The following is a 22,704-nucleotide window of genomic DNA, read 5'->3' on the forward strand; positions in this document are numbered from 1 at the left end:
GTCCAAGGCGATACAACGTTTGAATCCAAATAAAATTAAATCCTTGACAACTTGAATTTTTTCTCTATTCTGCATGACGCTGTCTCCTGATGCAGTTGTGAGCATTTTTACAGTGAGCTGCAGTCTACTGGAAAGCTGCAGTCTTTGATCTTCAATAGTCAGTGTGTCAAGTCCTCCTCCCTTTCTGACAGTATCTATCATCATCTATCTACATATTTGCTCACCCACTCCTCAAGAAATATAATAGACTGTTGTTGATCCACTTTGGAAGTTATGGATAATGAGCAACCGAATGCATTTCGTTATTGTGTTAGACCCCTAACAAGTGGGTGCCTTTTTACAGGAATGGCATTGGGGAGTGCAGGCCACAGGAAACTTCCTAAAAGGCTTCAGAGGATAAATTTTGTGTTTAATACATGATACATCAAGTTTAAAATGTCTGTGAAACAAAAAAAGTGGAAGTAGTCGCAAAACAGCTGAGTATATCAACCTGAATTCCTGAGAGGTCAGGAGTGAATAAAAGTTTCAATCATCACTGTAGAGGGTACTTAGCACAATGTAATAGGTTAGATCACCTATAAAAACTGGCTAGACCTTGTCTCACATTCTTTGGAGATGTCATTTGGAGGGTCTAGTGTCTGGAGAAGGACATCATGCTTAGCAAAGCAGATTGTTGAAAAAACAAAAAGCTGAACACCCTCAATAGGTTGGGTTGGCACAGTGGTGACAGCAATGGATTCAGATATGGCAAGAATTATGAGAATGGAACAGAACAGGGCCATGCTTTGCTCTGTTGTATATAGACAGGGCTGTTATGAACTGGAACCCACCAAGGAGACCTAACAACATTTAGAAATTAGATTTCATGCCAACTCGGTACCTGTGTAAAAGTGTAGGGGTGGAGTCAAACCTATTAAGCTGGCCTAGTGATACCTCCTTGGGGATATGGCCTTTTTAGGAGATAGAGACCTTGAGGATTTCTCTGGCCCCTTGGCCCCTTTGCCCTGTCTGCTTGCTGGGACTCTGTGTCTGCCTCCAGGGGTGGCCCAATGTGGATCGGCAAACCTGGGAGCCAACCTGGCAGCTATTACATCCTACCATGTTTCCACTGAACCTAGATCCACGTGATTCTGCACCCTGTGGCCTGTGAGCTCCTTGCTTCCTGCTTCACCATTATACAAAATTAATAGAAAAATATCATCGCATATTTGAATGATTACTTTGGAAAATTCGCTAACTCGTCCAAACCATAGAAGGACCTCAGCATATTAAAGTAGCAATTGCATAACGATTGTATTCATTTTGGTTATTTATTTCCTTAGTTCAGAGCACGTATGGCCGAGTTTGAATCCTGGCTCTGGCATCTAACAGTCTGCGTGATGAAGAAGTTATACAAAATTTAAACCTAATTTATTTATCTCTAAAGTGGTTCCACGCAAAGGTTAAAGAATGGCCTATTGCTTTCTGAGCCTTCCCAAGGTTATTTCAAGGAGTCCATGAGGTCAACCCAAAGACTATTGATTCTCTTCATTGTGTTTACTCTTCCACTGATTTTGTAAAAACAGTTAGCAATAGATTGTTCATTGTATTCCTCACTGTAAATACATGCAGTAAATAAAAAGAACTGGTTCCACTTAAAGGTATCCCCTTTGAAACCAAAAATATTATTAATGTTATTCAAACTTATCTCCAATTAAATTTTCTGTCTTAAGCTTTTGTGCCACAAAGTGGGAAATGCACGTAAGGTTTTTCAGCTGCAGACTGGGGTACAGTCGTTGTTTCTAGAAAAACACATGTTTGCTGGTTTCAGTTGTGCACTAGACTAGCCATCCCTTCAACTCCCCGAGAGTTTCATTTGAAAGACAACAGGGGCACAGATGAACAAATAACAGATGAACCCTTTTGAGTAATTAAACTAGAAGCTATTTTCTCAAAATAAAATACCAAAACCAAACAAACCCTCAGGGGAATGAGTCTCTGGGTTTGGGTGCTCAGGATTAAAGCCACTGGTCAATGGGTACACATTTCCCCCAAAGACAGTATCCTACTTACAGCGTTGACAAGTAGCAACAAGTCTTGAGATGTGTGCCACACAATAGATAGGAAGGAGGGATGGGAAAGGTAGACCCAGGAGGTAATAGGAAGAAAGGTTATGCAAGGTATCGCTATTGATATCTCCATGACAGGAGCAAAAGAGAGTACAGGAAACCGAGTTGATTCCAGGAACCCAAGTGGAAGGTGAATTATGAGAGTGACAAGTGCAATGAATGTATAAGGGTGCTTTGCTCAATTGATGTATGTACAGATTGTGATAAGAGCCTTATGAGCCCCAATAAAAAGATTTTAAAAAAAGAAAAAAGAAAATCAAACATGCGTGAAAACAATTAGTCCAAAGGAATAATGACCCAAGTAAACATCTCACACAATACTCTGAAGCCAGAAGAACTAGACTGTGCTTGACTACCAGAGGTGACTGCTCAGAATGGAGAGCCCTAGATACACTGCAAAAACATATGCAACAAAATTGAAACTCATAAAACATATCACCTTCTCTGATGATTTGCTCAGCATACAGAGTGAATAAGTATGGTGACAGGAGGCAATCCTGATGCACACTTTTCCTGAAATTAAAATATGCAGTGTGCCTTTGTTCTGTTTGCACAACTGTCTCTTGATCCGTGTGCAAGCGCCTCATGAACACAATTAAGTGTTCTGGAATCTGATCTCAAGATTACTCACGTTTTATTATGAGCCACACAGTCAAATGACTTTGCGTAGTCAATGAAACAAAAGTAAAAACGTTCTTGTATTCTCTACTTTTAGCCAAGATCCATCTGACATCAGCAATTATATAATTTGTACCATGTCCTCTTCTGAATCTGGCCTGAACTTCTGACAGTTCTTTATCAACATATTGCTACAACTATTGTTGGACAATCTTAAGAAAAATTATTTTCGTGTGATAGCAATGATATTGTTCTATAGTTTTGTTGGTTCATCTTTCTTTGCAATGGACACAAATCTGGATCTCTTCCAGTCAATGAGCCAGGTAGCTGTCTTCCAAATTTCCTGATGTAGATGACTGAGTGATTCCAGTATTTCTTCATCAGGCTGTAACATTTCAGTTGGCATCCATTAATTCCTGGAACTTATATTTGGCAGTAGTTTGAAGTTATTCTGTCAGCACCATTGGTTCTTGCTCACCCACCTTACACGCCTGAAACTGAATTCACCCAATGGCTTAGCATTCCATCTAACAAAAGGCAGGCCTTCAATAACACCAGGAAGATACAGGATCAACCACAGATGATCAAAAGGGCAGGATTTGCCAAAAACAAAAGTCCAGAAGGCAGGAAACAATAGGAAAGCAGGATGAATGGAAACAATAAGCACAAGGAGTAAGGGTGAAGAACGCTGTTCATGCTGGGGACGGCAACCAAGGCCACAAAACAAAATGTGTGCAAATGGACACCAGTGCGTTCTCCAAAATCCCACCCTATCGCAACAAATGAAATCAGCCCATCAGAGTCAGCGGTAAAGCTAATAATGTTTGTCTCCAAAATCCAAGCTATTAAAAAAAGTTTGGGGAAAATGAGAAGATTCACAGTATGCTTAATTGCTTCTTAATACTTAAAGATAATTCTGATGGGATTGAAGATAGTATGAATGAATATAATTTTTCGATCTTTTACAAAAAATGTGTTTTAGCCCTTGAAATATTTCTTTGGTAACTCTACAAGCAAAATTAAAGGAGACCTGCTTGTGCTGTCAGACAAACACTGGGCTGCCAGATCAGAGGTTCAAACTCACCAACCTTTCAGTGGGAGAACACTGAGTTCATCCTGCTCCTGTAAAGACATACAGCCTTGGGAATCTGATCTAGAGTCGTTACAGGCAGTATACACTTAAAGGTACTGAGTGTGGATCTGTAAGCCCTTCAGCATCCCTGATGGTACAGCGGCGAAACACTTGGCTGCTACCAGAAAGGTTAGCAGTTGACAATAACTAGTCATTCCATAGAAGAAAGCTATGGTAGTCTGCTTCTACAAAGAATCCAGCCTTGTAAACCGCATCTGAGAGTGCTGGTCTGTCCCCCTAAGGTTTCTCTGAGTCCGAGTCTACTTGACAGCACTAAAGAACCATAGGAACCCACACTTTTCAACTGACCAGTGCCTGACATTATAAAATAAAAAATATTACTTCAGAGTGTAAGCTACATCAGTGAGTTTTAATGTCACAGAATACAACATGCTTATTGATATGATTTTAGAGTCTATGTATTAGCAATATTAATCCAATGATAGAAATGGATTGAAGTTTAATATATACTTTTCAAATAGGGGAAATAAAAATGTTCAAAAAATAAAGAAAATATTTCTTATAACCTAGATTATTGCTAGTAATTAAACATTGTCATGTAAACACAAAGAGTGTTTATATAATAATATGTGGATATGAATAATTCCATTCAGCATTTTCTCAGTACAGAGCTGTTGTGTCCAATACAAAAGGGGGAACAGATCACAAAGATCTACATATAACCCCCTCCCTGGGGGACGAACAGCGGAGAAGTGGGTGTAGGGAGATGTTGGACGGTGTAAGATATGACAAAATAATAATAATTTATAAATTATTAAGAGTTCATGGGGGAGGATGGAGCAGGGAGGGGGGGAAAGGTAATGGCATTTTCCATAGATATTTTAATCCCCCATTTGTATACACAGTGTTGTTACAATATAAAAGACCTCTTTCTATAGAAAATTAATAATTCTATTAATTACTGATTGGCTTTAAAATATAGCCTCTACCCTGGCCTTTGGAAATTTGGAAACTGCACATAGATTATTCTTTTAAAAGGCACATTGCCCAGGGAAAACCTTCTTTACTCATGAAGCTGGCAGAGTGATAAAGGCTCAGCTGCTGACTCAAAGGACAGTGGTTCAAGGCCATCAGTCAGTCATTGGAGAAAGATGCTTCGATCTACTTTTGTGAATTGTACCCCCGCCCCCGCACACCCTCCTTCATGGACACCATTCTGACTAATAGCAGTCCTATAGCACGGAAAGGACAGTTCCATAGACTTTCCAAGGGATTGCTCCTGCCAGCAGACTGGCACACCTTTGTGTAGCCGATCAGCTGATGGAGTCAAACTGGTACCCTTACAGTCAGCAGCTGAACGCCTAATGACAGTGCAACCAGAGTCCTTCACACAGAGGTGACCACATTGGGGAACTTTTGAGGGCCTTGTTCTCTATCCTATGTTGCTGATATGAATCAGAATTGGCCTGATGGTAAAATGACTTTGTTTTGTTTTGATTTTTATTTTGTTAATATTTGATTTAACAAACTGACTTTCAGCGCAGTTTAAGGTAAGGTTCAGGATTTACACATTATCTCAGAGAATGGTTTCTGATAGGTAATTACAACCTAGGTGGCTCCAGAGAACCTCGATGCCAGGACTATTTCAAATTCTGTTCCTCAATAGTAGCTCATCTTGAAAGCAATCACTGTTTGCTAATTTGGATATAACATGAAAAATTAATATGTAATGTATATGAGAAGTCTAATAAAAAAGACCTGTTTTATAAACACATCCAAGATAAAGTCAGATTTTCTTCATATAGCAATCACAATAATATATCACAACCAGAGTACATGTAGGAGAAAAATGTGGAAATTCAGCTAATTCAATTAAGGAAGATATTAAAGGGATTTTGAAAATGTAAAGCCTCTCAGTATATTTTGGTTTTGTTTTGGAAGATGTCATGTATGTAATTTTGTCTGACCCCCCACCAAAAAAAGTGTGTGTAAACATGGATGGGTCATGCTTCTTGGGATGATATAGTTACCTTCCACTTTGTGACCTCATGCAATTATCCTAAGTTGTAAATACGAACCACTATGATATTAATGAGTTAGAATTGGAGGCATTTATGTTAATAAGGCAGGACACAATCTACATGATTGAGTCCTGCCTTGAGTCAGTTTCTTTTGAGGTATAAAATAGATGAAACACAGAAGCAGTGATCAGACACACTAAACTACTCCCAGGAAAAGAGAGTACCGAGCAGAGTATGCCCCTTTGAACAAGGATCTCTGCACCGAGAGACCTCTTGACCCAGTGGATGCTGAGGTCAAGGCACAGGAAGATGTCTATTAGACACCAAGCTCTCAGATGCTCAAAGGAGAGAAGGCCCTTTCCCCAGAGGCAATAGAGAGAAAACCTTCTGGTAGAGCTGGGACTCTGGAATTTGATTTCTAATGTCCTCAACTGTGAGAGGACAAAGTTGTTTGCTAAAGTCTTTCACTTGTTACTTTCTTTCAGCAGCACTAGCTTACTGAGATAGCATTGGGAGCAAGAGTGGGGCGCTTCTCTAGTAGATATCTGAAATGTGGAAGCAGTTTGGGAATTGGGTATTGAGTAGAAGCTGGAAAAGTTTTAAGATGCCTACTCTTAGAAGCCTAGGTTTTTTGGAAGTGACTGTTGGTGAACTTAATGGTGTCATATGGAATTCTGGTGAGGGCTCAGAAGGCAGTTAAGAGAATTGTAACCCCAGAGGTGGTATTGATGGCCAAAAGCAGCAACATAGATCATGTAAGAGAAGCAGTAAGATGTCAATGGAACCCAAATACAAATTGAGAGTGGTAATATATACCTATACATCATGTAACACTTGCTCCACTAGAGAAGAATCTGGGCTAGCCAAAGAGAGGGGCCACTGAGCCAAGTGGTCAAAGAAGCAGGAAGCAGAAGCCAAAGAGGCAAAGACTGAGCAGCAAAACTTTCTTTGCCTCAAAGGAGGACACAGCCTCTGGAATCAATAGAGCCTTGGGGCTCTCACCAGGTGGGGCTCTGTTCTACTGGGTTTCAAGTCACAGCTTTGCTCCTGGGTGGGGCTGCTGGTTGGGATGATGGAGGAGGGCAGAGCCATCATTTACAGCTGACAGTACAGGGCTGCCATGGCCAATGGGCACCACTCCGTTGGACTAATGGAATGGGACTGCCCAAGCCAAGGGAGCGGAGATGCCCTCCCAGTTGCCCGGACTTTCCAGAACGTTGCCACTACTCAGCCACTGATGGTATAGTGGTTGCAATGGACTTGCTGGGGTTGGGACTTGCTTGATACATATTTATCCTGTTTACTAATGAAAATGTCTACCTTGCACCAGTTCTGCCATTGTACTTCAGAGGCCAATCATTTTTATTCTAGATGTTACAGGTTCACAGATGAAGGGGAAATTTTCCCTAACCTTTGAGCTTTGAGTTGGCTTAAGACTTTGTGGATGATTTGTTGGTGTTTACATGTTTCACATGTGGCAGGGCATGTATTTTGGGGGTCAAAGGGTGGAATGTCATAGATGGAATTGTGCTTCCCCAACTATAGGTCAACTTGTGTCGGCCATTATTCTCAGTAGTTGGCCTTTCCCTCCATTTTATGAGCTGATCAATTATCCTATGTTAAAAATCCCAGTGTCTATGATGTTAATGAGACAAGAGTAGAGGCATTTATGTTAATGAGGTGGGATACCAGCAAAAGATTAGATTGTATTTTAAGTCAATCTTTTTAGATATGCAGGAGATTAAACAAACAAGCTGCTTTCAGAGCAACCTGACTAACACTAAGAAAGAAGAGCCAGGGGCAGAAAGTCCTTTGAAATTGGGGGCCTGTGCTGAGACCTCCGTAGATCCGAAGGAAGATTTCTGTGAAGACACACGGATATTTCTAAGTGAGACTGAAACCACACATGTTGGAAAGCTACAAGAACACGCCCTGAGAGCAAACGGACACACAGAGAGCCTTCCTATAAAGCTGATGCCCTGAAAGGATGTCCCTAGCCTCCTGAATCGTGAGACCAGACATTTGTATGTTAATGTCATTTCCTTGTGGTATTTTTGTGATATCAACACTAGGCAATTAAAACTGAAGATATCATTTAAAAATAAATGTTATTCCTATTAATATGACATTGATAAATGTTTAAGCTATTGTTTTTTAAATTTGCTATTTAAATTGTTAATATGAATATGATCCACAGATACCAAAACTCCTTAGGGTCCACCATAATTTTGAGTACCAAAACAAGTGCTGAGGCTACAGAACTTGAACCAACTTCAGTGTTATTATACGATGTAACATAGTTAACGATCAGAATAGTTGCTAAAACTAGTAAGTATTCTACAGAGGTTTGTAACACAAATAAAACACAGCGTTTTGAGGGGAGGAGAGATACTGGTGCAATTAAAAACATACAGAGGATTGGCAGGGGTTGGGCCCCGCTGACATATCACATTCCCCATTACTCTTCACCATGGAGTATGAGCTCACTGTGTGCGCTCACAGGTAACAACCTCTCAAATGCACCAGGTGGTTTGCTTGCTAGTCCTTTCTTTCTCACAGTCTCCATTTCATAACCGCTCATTGCACATGGTAATTTCATGTACTATAAGAAATGTACACCTTGTGCAATGATATTCCAGTAATGCCACCAAGTTCTAGGAGTCCAAATATTATTAAAGCCTAGGGAGTTCCTGGAGTGAACAATTTAGTCTACTGGAGAAACAAGTAGATGAAAGAATAATTACAATATAGTTGTGAGAAAAGATTCACCATGTAGATGAAAAAGTACAGCAAGTGCGCAGATTAGACTAGGCCGATGATTATCATAAAGAAGGCCTCCAAAGTGGGAGATAGGCTTTAATTACATTGTAAAGACCAAAGAGAATTTGCCAATTGGATAAGAGAATTGCTGGGAATAATTAATGGATTAGCAAAAACAATAAGCGTAAAACTGTAAACTTTAAATGCCGTTTAGATTAATTTAAAGTGTGACTGTGTGGGAGAAATAAAAAGTGGGGGCTGAAAAGTATTTGGGGGTTAAATCTGCATCTTGCTGTGTCTCCCTCTTTGGAGCAGGTCCATAGGAGCCCACCTTAGGCAGGTGTCTGCTTAGAAATGACACAAGCACCTTCTTCCTTGCCGGAAGAACGGCACGCATCCGCTTCATTTTTATTATGCACGAAGTTACCAGGAGTTGAGGCAGCCAGGAAAAGCCTCACTCTTCCTCACCGCTTTACTGATATCAGTGCTAGACTTTTCGCATGGTCCTGGGTCCTGGACACCCAGACCTCTGTGTCTGGGCTTTGCATGGCAGAATATTTGCTTCCTGGAGTGCACAGAGACGGATGAGAGTGGTCCACTGGAAGAAATGCTCCTCGCACAGAAGTGGAGAGCTGGGCAAAGCAGGCTGTGACGGTGACCTTAGCAAAGAGGGAGGTGGGAGTGAATCTGAGGTTCTTTAGAAGACTGTACAGGTAGGAAACTGCAACTGCATGCAGGCTGTTAAGAAAAGAGGGACGTTTCTGAATTGGGTGCCTTGCAAGAAAAGGATACCACTAAATAAAGAATTAACATGCCTGCGCATCCTTAGTGTATTGGTTATTTACGTTATCATTATTCTCAGGGAAATGTCTGCCTCTTTTTTTCCCCTTGTTGTGTCCCTGAACACAGTGAATTTAAAAATAAAAATACAAAAAGCATTTTCGAATGGAGCAGGCTATGGGACTGTTCTCATAAGTATCCCCAAGTTGCACATAGTATCACAAAGCTCTCCCCTCCCCTTTTCCAATACATTCGGGCTTGGAGTAGGGAGTGTCAGAGACCACATTCTGATTCAGACTCCCCCAGAGCATAGCCTGGCAGCAACTGATCTCTTGCCACTCCCGGCCTCTCACAGCTGTGATTGTTCTTATAATTATGCTTACTCAAGCAGTGGAGGGGGGAGGCCAGTGGTCCTGTGGAGGTGACAGGGAGAGAGCTCTTTTCTCTGGCCTCTTTACCTGGAAAGCAGCTGGAGTTGTTCTCAGGTGCCCTTACAATGCACATTATAAATAACTTTCTGAGAGCTAAGATCAAAGGGTGGGGGAAAAAAGGAGAAAGTGACAACTCGGAGAATTGATAAGACCCTCTCTTACAGGGAAACCAAGCACTTCAAATATATGATCTAATTTACCCTCCTCTGAGTCTCTGGGAATGGAGGGTGTGCTCTGGAAAGCACAATTTGAGGCAGGCCTGAGAGGTCTGGGTAACAACCTTGGGACTATCAATACTGCAACATGTGCTTTTTGGTTTTGGGGTTTTGAGAAAATCTAAGGTGGATGACATTTCCAGGCTGTTTTCTGAGCTTTTTGCCACTCTGCCACATTTTGACAGAGTTGAAAGAGATGGCGACGATGCTCCTATCATCAGCAGAGTTGCTTTGATTTAATGACTTGAGAAGGTAACAGGCTAAGATCAAATTGCACATCAATTAAAAGGTAAAGGTAAACAGAAAGTCCACAAGTTGGGATCTAGAGACATTTTTAATAAAGCCATTTTTAAATGAAAATGAAATATTGAAGAGAAGCCATTATGTCTAGGGTAGGTTAGCACACCTGATGTTTATGTACCTGTATCTAACACTCTCCCAGGAGAATTCTAATCCATTTTTCTTCAACGGCTTGAGGATGTTTTAAATGAATCGCATCTGGCAGCAGGTATTTGGCTTACTCTGGGTCACCCGGAAAGTTAGTGGGAATTCTAGCCTCATCCTAGAGTCCTTAAGTTTTTATGAAGGCCTCTTTTCAATGCACCTGCTTGTGAGATGGCTTCTAGTTCACTTGAAGACTCACTCCGAGGCCATTTCCCATGGAAAGAGGAGGGTACTAGAATTTGCTGGCATAAACTCTACAAAGGGTCATAGACCTTGAAAAATACAAGAGGAATGCATTCAAAAGATATTTTAGAAATGCAATATGTGATAAACAGCCCGGGGCAAAGGGAATGAAATGAGAGTGGCTATTTACAAATTTCACAAGGTTGCAAAAGGAGGATTTATAAAGTCCTGATTGGGCAATGGATACATTAATCTAGTCAGGATGGAGACGTCTGTGAAAATCACCCAGAAGTGCAGGTTAGAGACCCAGGAAGCCTACTTCAGCAGAGAAAATCAAGAGTTTTGTGAACGGGATTTGGAGGAAGCAGACACAATCACGTAAGGGCTTGCTGTGTCATTACAGCGGCACAGTCATGGCTTTCAAATGGTAAACATTGAATGAAAAATAAGCTCCATTGAGACTTCCTGATGACTCCCCCAAGGAAATTTATGAACTACCAGAACCGTTGCAGGCAGGGGAATGTAGTTCCCCTTGTATCCGACCCATGGAGGCCAGGAGGCAGCTGTTGGCAGGTAGTGCATGTTCCCCTTCAGGACTACCCTAACTGAGCGACAGCTACTCTCTCAGTCCCTTCTGAGCCATCCTGCATACCAGGAACTGACTGTCCCATCCCCTGCATGAACACCTAGTTGATTATTAGGTGGTCTTGACATGACAAGATGATATGTTTTATTTCATAACCTTCCTAAATCTTTTCTAAATTCTCATCATGTTCTTCACTCACAATTCCAGAACACAAAGTGAAGCACACTATGCCTGCTTAGATATGGATACTTAGAGAATGAAGATATGTCCTCCCAAGGAGATCTTGCGAATAAGAGGCTTGAAATTTGTTTTATTTCAGAGAGCAAACTTCAAATTATGAAACGTGAGCCGTTTCATAAGGTACCCTGAGTGGAGTCACGGAGGATGTACCTAGTCCACGGACGTGCCGACAGGTACAAGGGTCGGAGAAGGTTTGACCTTACACAGGCCAATGCAACAAAGGGCGATGAGCCTGCATTCAGGGAGTCCTTTCCATACCACAACTTAATGTCATTTCTTTATGTACTGCTTAATTTGTTCTGAGCATGGATTTTTTGTTAGTTGGTTTGCTTTTTAACTCGGGGGAAACTATTAAAAAAAAGCTGTTATTTTATTTATTTACTTACTTATTGTGAGGCACTTCTACAGACACCTGTCTTTCTTTATATTTGATAGTTTGGGTAAAAGGCAACATAGCAAGTTAATTTTCCATTCGGCAATTGATGGATATTTCACTCTGTGACATTGGTTGCAGTCCCTCAATCTAACAGAACTTCCTCTTTCTCTCTGGGTCCCCATTTCCATTTGTCCTTCCTGGGCTTTCCTTCTGGGTTTCGTTTGGGGAAAATGCAGTCCTTCCGGTCCCATGTGGTTGATTATACTGAGGTGTATATTCTGCCCTGGCGTTAGCATTCACTTCGCAGGATTCTCAATTGTTTGGCGGAGAGATATCGTGAGGTGAGTTCAGATGCTGCCATAAAGGGTGCTGTAATAGGACAATCTCAAGAGCTCTCCCGCCTCTAGTTAGTAAGGCTGTTGCCCTCTGATAGCTTGCATTTGCTGTGATGCTGGAAGCTATGTCACTGGTATTTTAAATATCAGCAGGGTAGCCTGTAATACACAGGATTCAACCGAGTTCTGGTCTAGACTGAGACATAGTAGAAAGGAGGACCGGGATGTCAGTGACCTGAAAGTCAGGTCAGTGAATACCTCATGGGTCACAGCGGAACCCTGGATGACAGAGTGCCAAAGGACGGGAGCTGCAGGTGGGAAGGTGTGGTAGGCAAAGCACGAGGGGGAAATGCTGCCTCTTCAGGGATGACTTAACATTAAGGATTTAGGCAAAGATCTGAGGACCTTCCTTTGCTGACGTGGCACAACCCAAAGGGAGAAGAAAAAGCTGTCCCCATCCATTAATAGTCAGAACGTGGAAATTATTAAAATTGGAAAATTGTCAAAAAAGAAATGGAACACCTATAGAGCAATATCCCAGGCATTCCTGACCTGAAACTGATGGGTATTGCCCATTTTTAAATAGACAAGCTCATGTTCCACAATATTGAGAATGACTAAATGAAGAGTAATGGTGTCATTTTGATCATCAACAGAAATATTTCAAGGTCTATCCTGAAGTTTAGTGTTGCCAGTGCTAGGATGGTCCCCAGGCACCTAAAAGGAAGACAGTTAATAAAGTATTCCCCAAATTCATGTATCAACCACTAATGCCAAAGATAAGGAAATGGAAAAATTTCACCAACTTCTATAGTCTGAAAATGTTCAAACATGCAATCAAGATGTATTGGTAAATACTATGGATTGGAATGCAAATGTTGGAAGCAAAGACACATAGGGATTTGGAAAATATGGCATTTTCTGATAAGAACCACCAGAAATGTCATGACAGAATTTTGCAGGAAAAACTAGTTCCATAAATTACAACTATATATGTGGAACTCATCAGATAAAAAACACAGGAATCAAACCTACTACTGCTCTAAAAAGAAACATTATAGAAGCCCTATGTCATTGGTTGGAATACAGCGAGGAGTGACAGAGGAACTGACCATCAGTTGTGCAATATGAAGATTGGGAAGATGAAAAGAAGCTTATGGGAGCCAAATAATGACCTTTAACATATTCTATATATATTTAGGGATCATCTAAAGAATATATTTTATTTATTGGTTATAAGTAGTTTTTTGCATATGATAGATAAGGCAGAAATATATAGATGTAAATTAATTATATATGTTACAGTACAACTATTGGTCCATAATAGCTCATCACAACTTCTGAAATCCATAAAAGTCATTAAAATTAAAACCTCTCATTCAGTTATTTATAGAATAATTGATTTGGTAGGAAAAGGGCAACTTGATTCAATGATTTTAACAATAATTAAGATGTCTTTAGTATTTAATTTTCTTTTTTACTGATAATATCCCTACACTTCCTGAGATTACAGAAGAGAAATAATTAAATGGCATAGCTCTCTCCACATCTTCTTCTATCTTATTTCACAAAGTATAAACCGCATTTTTTTTCAAATCTAAAAAAATCAATACTATGCTTTACTCAAGGAGTTGTGGGATAACATCAAGAATACCATGCATGAAGAAAGCAAAAGGTTATTTTAAAAGACAGGAAGGAATAAAAGGCAAAAGTAGATGTTAACAGAGACTGCCACTTGCTCCTGACCATAGAGTACTCAAAGCAACTGGAAGAAATAACAAAAATAAAAGAGTTGAACAGAAAATTTCAAAGGACATCTTAAGAAGACCAACTATTAAAATCTAATATATAAAAGTCTGCAGTTAGAAAACTAAAAGGAAAAAATAAATAAATATACTTAGCTTTTCTCAACCTGAAAGAATTGAAAAAAATAGTTTCAAATGCATCATTGAAGGATTTATGGGCAACATTGACCTATTTGAATTATGGTGTTGTCCAAGAATAAGAGTCCACCATGAGCTGCCAGAAGAACTACCACATCTGTCTTGGACAAAACACAGCTGGAGTGCTCCTTAGAAACATGGATGGAGAGACTTCATCTCTCACACTTTGGAAATATTATCGAGAGATCATTCCTGGCAAAGGGCACTAGGTTTACCTAAATAAGGTCATAGTGATAGTTCATCCCATTGGGGGTCACAGAAAAAGAGGAAGACCTTCAATGAGATGGACCGTCACAGAGGTTCCAACAATGGGCTCCAAAACAATTGTGAAGATTTTGCTGGACGCAGTAGTGTGTTGTTCTGTTTTCCACCAGGCTTCTATGAGTTAAAACAGAATCCACAGTACCTAACAGCAATGTGAACAAAATCATGAATAATACGAGGATCATCCAAAAAAGTTAGAAGGAATACACAGAGTCACTATACCAAAAACAACTGGTCAATGTTAAACCATTTCCAGAGGAAGGATATGATCAAGAGACAAGAATATTTCAGGAAGAAGCTAAAGCTTCCATGAAGGCATTGGTGAAAAACCAGGCTCCAGGACTTAACAAAATACCAAGTGAGATGTTTCGGCATGAACAAATACAACTCTAGATGTGCTCAATTGTCCATGCAAAGAACTTGGGAGATAGCTACCTGTGTCGTCTGCTGATAAAGATCATATCTGTACCTGTTCCAAAAAGTCAATTCAATAGAACACGAGCATTATCTCACAATACATTGGTATCACATGCCAGTTAAAATTTCTGAAGATAATCAAAAAAGAATTTCCAGAATTTCAAGCTGGTTTGGGGAAGAGGGTGTGACCAAAGGAGTGTCAGTAGTGATGTTAGCTGGATGGGCTGAAAGTAGAAAATATCAGGAGAGATTTACCAGTGTTTAGTTGACCATGCAAGGGAATTTGAATGTGTGGGTCATAATAAAATATAGATAACACTGCAAAGAATGGGAATTCCAAAACACTTCATTGTACTCATGTGGAACCTGTACACAGAAAAAAGGAGACAGTTGATGAAAATAAGATGATCCTGTGTGGTTTATAATTGGGCAGTACATGCTTCAGGTTTGTAAAATTGTGTCCTATATATTCACTAAGTATGGTGAAAAAAATCATTCAACAACCACTACTATATGGAGAGCATGAGAAGCAACAGGATTGGAGGAAGAGTCAACAACCTGAACGATGTAGATTGCAGACAACATCACCGTACTTGCTTAAAGATATAAGGACTGGAAGCACCTGCTGAAATAGATCAAAGATCACAGCCTTAAGTATGGATTACATCTCAAAATAAATTTAAATAATAATCATTATAAATGATTCCATAAGAAAAACCATGTTATGTGAAGAAATGATTGACCATGTAAACATTTAAAACAATTTTTGAATCCATCATCATTGCCCATGGAAATAGCAGCCCCCAAAGCCAAACCTATTGCAATGGGAAAAGTGGCTGCAGCAGAGCTCTGTAAACGTGTAAAAATCTGAAGATGTCACTGGAGGACTAAGGCACACCTCATACAAGCTCTGGCATTTTCAGTTGTTTCATATACATCTTAAAGTTAGACAATTAATAAAGAAAACTACAAAGACTGGAGGTCTTTGAATGATGGCATTGGTGGAAAATAGTAAATATATACACTGACAGAAGAAGGAGCAAATCTATCTTGAAATAAGTATAGCCAGAGTGTCCTTCAACGCAGGATAACAAGACTTCATGTCAGATCATTTGGATACATCATCAGAAAGGCCCAGTCTTTGGAGGACATACTATTCATAAAGTAGAGGGCCAACAGCCAGAGTTAGAGTCTCCGTGGGATCAACCGACACAGGGCTACAGCAATGCAATCAAGTATAACAGTGATTGTGGCAGGGATACAGGATCTGCTTTGTGGTCCTCAACAGCAACAAGTTAACCAACAGATTTATTTAGTGATTAGAAACAACAACAGCGATTGTTCTTTTGCCCTTTATTAGTGCTAAGTGAAAATTAAGATTTTGGCTTCCAAATTGAAACTAGTAAATTATATCTACCGCAATATGCTTTTCAGTAATAATATGATTATGATAGAAATAGTTACCTGCACTCAGTAACTGTACACTGTGACTAGAAAACATTCCCTGAGTCGCAATCATTTGAGAGCTCGATGGAAAGTGAGTCATTTTAGAAATAGTGGTAAGAAGCGAGATAAACTGCGTAAAGAAGTCCATGTAACCCCATCTTTTTATTATTGCATATAAAATTTTGATTTTCAAAAACAACGTGTCTAACGCACACCTTGAGTTAAGCCAGTCTTAAGCTTTAGTAAAATGAATGAAATCTAAACCAGGAGCACTATAATTCCAGATGAAATTAAGCTCTGAGTATCACCATGTTTTCTAAATCAGAGAGTCAATTTTGTGCTGTCGGAAAGGAGGATTATTTTAGAATCCAATTTTTAAAAACATATACGAGGCACCACAATTGTCAGAGACATGTGTAGCCTGTTGCAATCACAATTGGATTATGGGAGGTGGGTCAAAAGCCTTCAGAGCATGATAGCAAAATTACCAAACCAATTCTGAGTCACAGGGACATGGTGCAGTTATGGCGAAATAGAGAAGCCAGCCGTTAGAACGTAACGCACTTCCGTCGGAGAAAGGTGGGAAAGACGCACTAGCAGAGAAGTCCCACCTGAACTGTTATGTAGCCCCATTCACATGCAGCGTATAAGCCTGACATATCTAGTTCTCATTTCAGTATCTTCCAAGTAGGGTGAGCCCTGCTCTTCCCCAAAGTTTTAAGAGACAATTTTGATTGTGAATTTATTACAGGCAACAGCAAATATTGTGATTATAGGTGTTCGTTATGTTCAATATGTGTTGCGTTTGTGTGGTCCCTTGAGTTGGTTCTGATTCACAATGGAGCGGAACACTGTCCAGTCCTGCCCCATCCTCATAATTGTTTTGTTTGAGTCCAATGTCAGAGCCATTGCATCAATCCATCTTTCTAGGGGCTTCCTCTTTTTCTCTGCAGAGTTCCTTTAATGAAGCGACTTAATCCATAGAGTAGAACTACTCCTTGGGGTTTCCAAGACTGAATCTTTATAAGATCCCATAGCCTCACCTTCCTCCCGTGGAAGGACTGGTAGGTTTGAACCATTGACCTTGTGGTTAGCAGCATGATGATTAAGGGCTGTGTCTGTCACCAGGCCTCCTTCAACTGAAAGGTGATACAGGGAAACAAACCCCTGCGAGCCTGAATTTGTTCTGAGTGCCTCAGGGAATCCTCTGGTTTCTGCCTTTGATGGGATGCAGTCTTGCCACTTTTCCTTCCTTTATTGTCGGGGAAAATCATTGAGCTTTCCCTTCTGATAGGCTTCCTCGATACACAGTTTTCATGTTTCTCAGGTTTTGTTATATATACTCATGCATTCCAATAAACTATTTTCAATTCTACCTTGTTGCACTGAACAACAGAAACAAACCGTTCTTTAAAACAAAAGAGTATCACTATGCTGAATGCCAAATCCGCCTGATTAAGATTTCTGTGAAATCCTTAGTCACGTGCACCTGGATGAGTCTTCCTCTCCTGTCTTTGATCTTGTTTTGTCATTTGGACCTTCAGGATCACTGATCTAATTCATGATATGTATTTGTAAGGACTTTCTGACAAAATGTTTACATTTTGTAATTCTAATTTTAAAGTAAATTTTTCAATTGCATTTTCATTGGAGACCTGGCAATACTGTCTGGGAGCAATTCTTCAGGTTATTTGGCTTTAATATCATTCTTTACAATGACACCGATAAATAAATCTATTGGTAAATGTATTTTCTTTGTTAGATGTGTTCTGCTTTCACTCAGGTTGTTAGTTGTTGTTGGGGGCTGTCTAGTTGTGACTGCTAGCAGCCCTATGTGCAATTGAACAAAGCCTTGCCTGGTCCTGCTCCAGAGTCACAACATTTTATTATTGAGCCTTTGTTGCAGCTACTGTGTCAATTCATCTCCCTGAGGGTTTTGTTTTTCTCTCTCCCTCAACTTCACAAGCATAATGCCCCTTTCCAGAGACGATCTCTTCTGACAACATGTTCAAAATACATGGGATGAAGTATCCTCATGTATTGCTTCCAAGGACCATATTGGCTGTACTTTTTCCAAGACTGACGTGTTTGTTCTTTTGGCAGTCTAGGGTACTTTAAATAGGATTCACCAGCACCGTCATTCAAATGCATCAATTCTTTTTTGGTTCCTTATTCAATATGCAACTTTCGCATGCACAGGAGGCCCCTGGAACGATCATAACTTGAGCTGGGAGCAGCGGAGTGCTCAAGGTAGGAGACACAAAGATGTCACTGAAAAGACAGGAAGGAAAGTCACACTCAACGTGGAGCTGGAAGAGACTCTGAAACTCTCTCGTGATGGAAGAATAGCTAAAGTACACTGAGAAATGATGATGTGAAAGAGATGAACACTTTCAAAGGCAGCTCCATCAGACAAAGTATTATTACACTGAAATGTGCAAAGACCTGGAGTTTGAACACCAAAATGGAAGAGCACACTCATCTTATCTCCAGCTGAAGGACTTGAAATAGAAATGTGAGCCCCAAGTCACAAGGTGAACAGATTGGTGGTGTGCTAGTTACTTGCTGAAGTGCTAACATTATCAGTCAAACCACCAGCCCTTCCACTGGAGAAAAATGACGCTGTCAACTACGGTAGAGCTCTAGTCTCAAAGACGCACAAGGGGGAAGTTCTGCTTTTAATTACAGGGTCTCTCTGTGGAATGGACTAGACATCAGTGAGTTTGCTTTGATTTGGTTTGGATATGAGCACAATATTGAACAATGCAAGAGGCATCAAAAGAGATGGAAGAAACATGAAATCACCATAGCATCTGATAATTGTCTGACTTATAACTGAATGGTCAATACCAGACCATTCATTTCCATGATGCCTAAGATAACATTTTTTATTTATTTCATTTCAGTTTTTAGGGTTTCCATTTATCCTAGGTTCATATTTCACATTCTGAGCTTCATGTATTAAAAAATGTGTTCAGCCTTTTCTTTTAATTTTGAGTCACGCACAATCAGCAAATGAAGCTAATACTCCGTCACATATTATGATTAACTGTGCTTGAGAAGGCAGCTCTTCCTCTGTCCTGTTGTGAGTGCTTATCTTGAGGCACTCTATCTGAAAGTGGTGCATCGTTATTCATGAGGTTTTCCATATCTGACAAACTCTGCAGCTGTTCAAAGGTTTCCCGTGGCTGATTCTTCAGAAGCAGACAGCCTATTCCTTCTCTGTAGCCTGCCTGTATTCTGGAAGCTCAGCTGTAGCTTGTTCAACTTGGGTGGCCTGCTGAAATTTGAAATACAAGTGACATAACTTCCAGCATCATAACAACACACAAGCCACCAGAGTAAACTAACCGAGAAATAGGGGTTTTATTTTTACTTACTTCAAAACTCCAACAATTCACTTCCATTTTCCTATTTTTAAAATAACAAAAATTTAAAAAGCTTTTCTTTTAGGCACCAAAAATTAAACTTTTAGAATGAAAATTAGCTAGAAGATCTGGGGTTACATCTTATATCAGATAAAGATATAATGAGTAATATCTGGCATGTTCCTTGTATTTATAATTGTTTAATATATCAAACATCCTGAAATAGCAGAAATGAAATAAATATTTGTTGCTGATAAATAATCATCACCTCATTTGCCACTAATGATAAATATATAAGTTTTATACATGTTCTTAACATAGGGAAACAGACTTGTAGTTAGATAAGTTACCAACATTTATAAATGTAAAAACATAACAAATTTAAAATATTCCTTTGTTTGGATTGTTTGGTTACTGCTTCATTGGCTGAGAGAAGTCATGATCCAAAATATACGTAGTCACTTACTTTTGGCTCCATTATTTAGATTTTCTCATCTCTGCTGTTACTAGCAATTGTTGAATCATTTCAACTGTTGGTAATCCCCTGAGGCGGAGTAGAACTGCTTCACAGAGTTTCCAAGAACACGTTCCTTAGGTGTATTCTGAAGCACCTACAGGTGGAATTGGACCACCTGGCCAGTAGTTGGACACTTAACCCCTTTGGTGCCACACCTTAGACACTAGACCAGTGGTTCTCAACCTGTGGGTCCTGACCCTTTAGGGGGTTGAACGACCCTTTCACAAGGGTAACCCGATTCATAATAGTAGCAAAATTACAGTTATGAAGTAGCAACAGAAATAATTTTATGCTTGGGGTCACCACAACATGAGGAACTGTATTAAAGGGTCATGGCATTAGGAAGGTTGAAAAACACTGCACTAGACAATGACCATTTACCAAGATTATGAGTGGAATTAATTGTCATTTGGAATCATAGAACATATTTTAAAGGTAATCACAAATACTGTGAAATCATCAGTACTGAGTCAATACATTTGTGGCTCATAGTAAGCAATAAATTTTAACTTTACCCTTTAAATAAAGACATCCTTTTCTTATCAAAATGACTGTATCATATGTAAAAGAGTGTTTTGAGAATTTAGAAATAGTTTTTTTTCCTAAGCCCCTGCAGTGGGGAAAAAGTAGGAACTGTAAATTAATCTTATATGTTAGAGAATTCCAGGAATATTCTGTTTACATATACTTCATTTCCTCTCTGTCAACCAATACTTTTTACTCCTTTTTTAGTTAAGAAAGAGAGAGATTGAAATTCATATACAAAACTAACCAATCTATTCTGAATATGTAAGAATAATGATGCTGTTTATGATATTTCTATACTTTATATATAGAGGCTATATCTATCTATATATACATACACACACACATATATATATATATATATATTGTGTTACTCTGGGTAGATTAGTGAAACAAATTCATGGACATTCATATATGAATAAGAAAAAAGTTTTGTATACAAGAGCAAACATCCCAGCCCAGTCCATAAATCCAAAATTAGCCAATATGTCCGATACCAATCTATAAAATTCTCTTCAGACTCACAAACACATGCAATGATGCTGAATGCAGTAAGATCACAGGCCAGTGGGTGGGAAGTCTTGTGGATCCAGTGGTGTTATAAGCATTTAAGCATGGTCAGAGTTCTCCACATGGCTTTTCCAGTGAACCTTATCAGTAGAGAGTCTCCAAGAGAGTGAGTCAAGAGAGATAGTCTCCTGCCTCCAAGAAGGAATACTGGAGGTCCCAGAATCCGCAGGAGAAGGCCACGCCCACACCAAGCCCTCATTGGACATACAATGATTGACAGACTAGACTCCACCCCTTCCCTTGTAATCCTCTCAACAGATTATATAACTAATACATATCAGTTATGTAATAATAAATATGATGACTTGCAACAATCCAACCTGAATTCTTATACCACATTAAGTATTTTCATAGCAAAACAAGGTGTGTGTTTTTTTTCTGCAAGTGACTCTGATGGAGGGACCTTGTTACCTTGTTCTCTCAAACTGCCCCCCCCTCACCCTCAATGTTTGCCTCACAGTGAGGAAGCTATTTCCTTGAAATATTGAATGCATTGTTCCCTACAGCTGTGAATACAACTTCTTATTAGCTAATAATTATTGGAATTGATTGGCACATAAGTGTTCTCCATAACCAGAGGGAGGAAATGAGATTCTATAGATTTCCCTCATTCCTCATTATGTTTGTAAAGTAATTGGGTTTGTCTCCTGCTTAAATATATAACTTTGATCGTTTAGTATTTTCTCTCAGGACAGACTTGAAGGACAAGAATTTGCCATTCTCGCATGTTACCATAGTGGCATGGCTCCCGATTTTCATCTAACAACTCTGACTAGGAGGTTCAAGGTTATCTTGTTCTCTCTCTCCTATTAAAGAAGATTATTACATGAGCTTAGGAACACTGTTGGCTTGACAGACTAAATATTGGGCTACTAACCATAAGACCAGCAGTTCAAACCCACCAGTTAATCCACGGGAGAAAGATGAGGTTGTTTGTTCCTATGATTTACAGTCTTGAAAATCCTATGGGGCAGTTTTACCCTGTCCTAGCGGGTTTCTCTTAGTTGGAACGGACTTAAAGGCTGTGAGTTTTAGCGCATACATCGTTGCATCAACAGACTCACATGGAGGGTTAACCAGGGAAGGGACAGTGGTGTAGTCGGGGCAGGGTTGTACCATGACTTTCACAGAACCTAGACACTCACCTTTGTAAGACCTCCCCTTTCAAATAAACATACATAGAAGATAGATGATAGACTGATAGATATATATTATTGTTCCTCAATTGTGCCTTCAATTTCCATCTCACCACAGCCCATCAACAGGGTAGAGCTCTCCACATGGTTTTAGTGGCTGTCATTTCCATGGAAGCAGATTGCCATATATTTCCCCAACCGCAGCTACTGGATTGCTTCAAATGAACCACCTTGTGGTGAGCAGATGAGTGCTTCACTGTTGTGTCACTAGGGCACCCATGTATAAATGTGTTTGTGTATATTCAAATACACATATTCATAGTCATAC

This window comes from Tenrec ecaudatus, chromosome 8 (assembly GCF_050624435.1).
Source record: "Tenrec ecaudatus isolate mTenEca1 chromosome 8, mTenEca1.hap1, whole genome shotgun sequence".
In the NCBI taxonomy this organism is placed as follows: domain Eukaryota; kingdom Metazoa; phylum Chordata; class Mammalia; order Afrosoricida; family Tenrecidae; genus Tenrec; species Tenrec ecaudatus.